We start from the raw sequence: 6,000 nt of genomic DNA, 5'->3' as shown, positions 1-6,000 counted from the left end.
ATAGACCAGCCAGCTCAGAGAGAAGAAAAGGAGAAATATAGGCAGTTGTTTACAATTCAGCCAAACCGAGGCCAACCATCAGGGCTCCTGTCTTCCTCCTCTGTGCCAAAAGGGAGTGTTGGATGCTGTCCTTGCTCAGAGTCCCGGGGGCAAGGGGCACATACATGCACTTCCACACATTGCATGTCAGCACAGTGGATAATCAATAGCTATCGAAGGAAACCCAAAAGCAGAATTCTACTTTTGGATAGTGAAGTATTTGGGGGGAGTAAAATTTAGGGAGGGGAGTCATCTCATAGTCATAATGACCATTGGTTCTGTACAAGTAGCAATTGTACAGGCAGTCTTCTCTTTTTATTTTTGATGAAAAGTCAGGAAGTAAATAAAGCAAAGTCATATAACAGTTGTCAAATCTCATCTGAGAACACTCAATTTTTTTGAAAGGTTCAGCCCATACAGGTGTGATTCAAATTATTTACTGGATCAAACTTGTTAACAGATAAGCAATAAGTGGGGTTTTATAAATTAACAAAATAATATTGGACTTCTGGGAGTGTCCTCTTCCAGCCTGACACTTGATTTTCATAGATTTTCTATCTTTACACTTTAAAATATCCACTGTCAGATAAAGCTTACATAGATTTGATATACAAGTGGCCTCCCTTTGCTATGAGTGCCAACTGCTGTATATCTCTATACTTACCTAGTCCTAGAGTTCATGTGCCGTAACGCACTTAGATGCATCTATTACTCGAGTAAAAAGTCTCCACATTTTTCTGTTAAAACAAGTTGGCTCTTGCTTCTTAGGAAAGGACTTTTTTCAACATTAAAAAATGGCCTGTTTTCTCTTTGATTTAGCTGCACAATCACCCATTGAGTCCTAGGTCCATGTTCAAAGTCAGTAAGTTTGATCTGGGTGACCGTATAATGTATTGGACAAACTGGGACACCTTTGATAGTGAATGGGACCTATAAACAGACAGGCAAACCTGGATGCCTGGTCACACTAGTCCTGTCCTAAATTGAACAGCTGTTTCTTGGTGCATTTATCCTATTGCAATCATTGCTGATATTGCATAAAATACAATTTATATTTCTCACAAAGTAAAAAAAAAGTCCCAAAATACAATAAAGGTAGAATGACGGTAACGTAAATGATTATAAGGTGATAGCAGAAAATTTATTCATTCCCTACCCACTCTCTCTGGCTTTGCTCTTTTCTTGCTCAGAGACCCCTTCTGCCTGTGCTTTCTGCCTGTCATGCTCCTGCCAGACTGCAGCCTACATACAAGAGAACATTAAACACGTTACAATACCAACAAAGGCCTCACCAGGTGATTATTTCAAACAGAAATTGGATGCAAGACCTGTCACAGAACCACTGTGGAGAACAGGATCCACCTAGAAAAAATGAAAATTTGTCTTTACATCTGGTTGCAGTTCCAGTGCTGGAGAAACCAAATCTCAGAATACTTTATCATTCTTCACTTCTTTTCCCTGGACACCTCCTCACTCACTGGTACGTACACTTGAATGTCTTGACGCATTGGCATTCTTGCTCTTACTATCCTTCCCCTCCTAGAAGATTCTGCCTCTAAAACTTGCTGATTCACAGGTACATTCTTAAAAGTTACAACGTGAAAACATGCTAGTTCCTTTTCTGCCTTTTTCATCTTATCTGATTTTTCCATGGACACTCTGTATTCCTTCAGAGGCATCAATCTTGGTGATTTGCAGAAAGATAAATTAATCCAGAGGAAGTACCATCTATTCTAAACTTGCCACATTTCTGGTAGAGGAGGGGGAAAATAAATATGCCTCTACTTCCAGAACAAAAGAAAGGAATACAATGAGAAAGGTCATCGCAATCACATTCTACATATGGTCCTCTGTCTATTTGGCATCAACTAGCTCTTAAAAAGATGTTGTTCCAAGCCAAAACATTGATTTTGTTAAAGGCAATATTTCATCTAGGTATGCCATCACAAGTATACGGCTCAGTGAATTTTCACGAAATGAACACACCTGGGTAACCAATATACAGGTCAAGAAATAGGACAATCATAGCACCTCAAGCTGTCTCCGTGACCCCACCTAATCAGTACACTTCCTGCCAATGACAATAGCTACTCTAACTTCCATCATCGTTGATCAGTTCTTCCTGCTTCAGGACTTTATCATATGATGTGAACTCTTTTGCATCTGGATTTTTTTAGTTAATGCTAGGTTTGTGAGATTTATCCATGTTGTTGCACTAAGCAGTAGTCATTCATTCTCACTGATGCATGGTATTTCATTGTATGATTGTATCACAATTTACTTATCCATTCTAACATTGATGGACATTTAGGTTGTTTTCATTTGGGGCTATGACAAATAATCTTGCCACAAATCTTCTTGAATAAGTCTTTTGCTGCCTATATGTACACATTACACCCATTTCTGTTGGGCATAAGAATAAAACTGCTGGTCAAATAGTGTCTACATTCTGCCAAGCAATTTTTCAAATAATTTGTATGACTTTATACTCCAAACTAGCAGTGTATAAGAGTTCCCCTAGCTCTACATTCTCGTCAAAATTGGTCCTGTCCATCTTTTATTTTATTTATTTTTTATGAGGTATAATTGACCTATATAATACTTTACAGTCACGAGCCACATTTTTCTTCTTATTTTTCCTTATTTTATTCTGGTATCATTTTTACTTAGTTCAGAGATCTAAATTGGCAGACAATTTTTTTCCTCCACACTTTAAAGATGTACTTAGTTTTCTTTTTACTTCTCTTTTTGCTGTTAAAAGCTCAGTTCTGCTTAGCTTTATAGCGTTCATCTTCTTGGCTTCTGAGCCTCTTGCTCTATGCAGTTTATGGCAGGAAATGGCCCGGGGGAAAACTGTTGCAGGATTGTAGGCTCCCTTCTTTGCATCTCCCTTCTATCCATAACCTTGGGATCTCAAGTCTTAGATATTTTGGCACTCTCGAGCTCCGGTTTTGTCTCCTTAGTCCCATGAGATGATTTTAAACTCCACTGGCTCCTCAGCCTCCTCAGCTCACCTCTCCCTGTCTTCTCAGCATCAGTGTGTGCTTCCCAAGAGTCAGCAAATGCCCTCTGGCAAAAAGCAATGCATAGAATGTTGGTCCAACTCCACGAGCTTCTCTTCTCTCCAGGATTTTGGATTGTCAGAGCTACCTTCTTGACAGGGCTTCTGATATCCTTAAAAAGAAAATTTGAATTCAGCTGTTCCAGTTGTTCTCACCAGAAGCGTTGGTCTACGACAAGGCACTTCCTCACATCTGGAAGCAGAAATCAAAATGTTGTCTCTTGAAACTTAGAACCAATTTCCCATTTTGTAATGACCTTTTGAAGAAGGTTATGGTAGATTTTAATATTAACGACTGTTAGCTTCCCTTCCTAGCAGCAGCATAATATATTCCTGTATTCATTGGCATCAGCCTGGCCGTGTGTCTTCTTTTCAACGACAAAATGTGGTCACTTTCACCTAGAACTTTTAAGAGGTAGTTTGTGGATTACCACGTCAGTTTTCCTCCCACTTGAGACAAACCGTGATCCAGACAGAGGCTGTTCCATTAGCATAGATGGCAGAGTGAAGGAAAAATGGAAGCAGAGACAGAGCTGACTGGACATAGACACAGAGATTAGTTATTATTAGGGCCTAAAATCTGGGGTTGTTTTTACTGCAGTACAACTTAGCCTATCTTGACTGATACACAGGTACACAAAGGAAATTTGTACATATAATTAAAGTGTCCCCTTCATCATGTGTCACTATAGTAAGAACAGTTCCCCTTTGGTTCAAAGATTGCCTTGATAGAAGAGTACTGATAACTGAAAGCTAACTTCTCATTTCTGTACCCAGAAGAGTCTTTTGTTAAGATTTTCAAAGGCAAAGAAGATGGAATAGATCCCAATGTGTTTTTGACTTTGACCTTTTCCTAAAGACTCCCATTATTAGAATTCTAGCCATTATGTAAATTCAGTCATTGAAGAACTAGGTTCTTTTACTAGAAAAAGTCATTCAAAAGATTTCTAAGCTTTATTTCCCATCCAGTGGTTATAAAAACTTTTGCGTTGACCTATTTATTTTGTACTGTTGCTAGAACGTTTATATGAGGAAAGTATTTTGAAGTGGAAGAAAGCTTCATACAAATGCAAGCTAGCAAAAAAGTATATATCTTTCTATTTATGATGAAATTAACCCTCAATAGGATACTTCATTTTCTAAAATGGATTCATTCAAGCAATACTGAGCACTTAATAAAATCAATTTACACTATTAGAATTCAAACTTGTTAACCAAATAGCTTTATCCTGCCCTCACCCAAGAGAGCAGCATTCCCTCCTTGACAATTAGTGGAAGTCACGAAGTTAAAAATCCAACAAATTATTTGATCATGTAGCTGGCAGTATCTTAGTTGTAGTTCTCTGCTGTCTCACATGGAGCCCTGACCTTACCCTAAAATGAAGCTCTGATATGATGGGTAGATTTTATAACTCTGAAACAGCGACTTCTCATTAAAATAAACCTGTGACAGAAATCATAGCACAGAAAGTAGACAGGAACCACCTGTACGATGTGGTATAATATGAATGAGACTGCAGTTTAAATTAAGAATACTTTATACAATGGCTTTGAAAATACTTTTTTGTTTTTTATCTTTGAAGTGACCCATTAAATTGATCTGTGAACGTCATGGATGCCCTTGGAAAGTGGTGCCTAATGCCCTTGGAAAGTGGTGCCTAAATGCTTTTCAGTAGCAGAAAGTCCTGGTTGAATTAGTGCAGACCCTATGGAGACTTTTGAAGCTGTTGATAAATCATGTTTAAGAGCTTTTCAGCCCAAAGCTCAGCTGTACACTCAGGCAAAGCCGTGAACAAATTTACAGGTGGCAATGCCCCATAACCATTCCCCTCTAATCCAATTGATCCCTTCTGAGCCACTTCAGCATCAAGCACCCCATTCATCAAATTAGGCTGAGTCATGTGTATCTTCACTCATATTCAGATCTTCAGTGCAGTCCGATCTGGACCAGGTGGAGAGCAGGCAGAGTGAACAACTGATCAGCAGATAAAAAGAAAAATGTAAACCCATGGATTGAAAACAAACATGTAGGGCTTCAGCGTGAGTCCAGTCTTATAAGTGTTAGACAAGGGCAACAACGTTTTCTTACTTTATTTAGACACCCTGCTACTGAAATATATATACAGTATCCTCACTAGTTTGACTAAGTTACAAGATGAAAGAAAGTATTTTAGCTTAAGTAATCTTTAGCTTTTTTCTTATACTGAGTCCTTTAACTTTCCACAATATATTTTTTTTTCTCCAAAGTTTGAAGAAATAGATAAGGAAGAACCTCGTGTCAACAAAGTATAACTTTAGTGCATTTAGTGTTATCCAATCAGATTTCAGGCCCAATTCTAATTTAGAAAAATAGCTGGGCACATAAGTAGGCAATAGGAGGCAATAAGATAAGTGGAGTTTGGCTCGCTGAAGCAAACGCAGCTGAGCTAGTTTTTGAGTCCTCTGGCTGAGTCGTTTAGATTATAAACTTATGAAGGCAATGATCCTATTTTTACATCTTAGGGCTCATCACAGGTTGTCCAGACTGAATTAGGTCCATGGGCACCTTCTCTTGCATTACATATTATGATATTATAAAAATTGTAATGCATCCAAATAATGAAATATTAAGGAGCCTTAATAAGTAATGGCTTAAAATAATTTTTACTTGTATGGAAAAATGTTCATGATATACAGTTAAGTAAAAAGCAGGATATCAAACTGCATTTTCATCATGAACATAAATGTAAAATATGTAATATATGTACATAAAAAATACTAGAGAGAAATAACTAAAATGTTAACAAAGGCTCTCTACATTGATAGAATATAAATACCAAATTTTTCCTTTATATTTTACTCTATTTTTCATAGTTTTGACAACAAATATGTATTCATTTATGATAGGGAAAATGAACACG

This window comes from Equus przewalskii, chromosome 4 (genome assembly GCF_037783145.1).
Source record: "Equus przewalskii isolate Varuska chromosome 4, EquPr2, whole genome shotgun sequence".
NCBI lineage: Eukaryota > Metazoa > Chordata > Mammalia > Perissodactyla > Equidae > Equus > Equus przewalskii.
The sequence above is the reverse complement of the archived record's forward strand: the minus strand, read 5'-3'. Positions refer to the sequence as shown.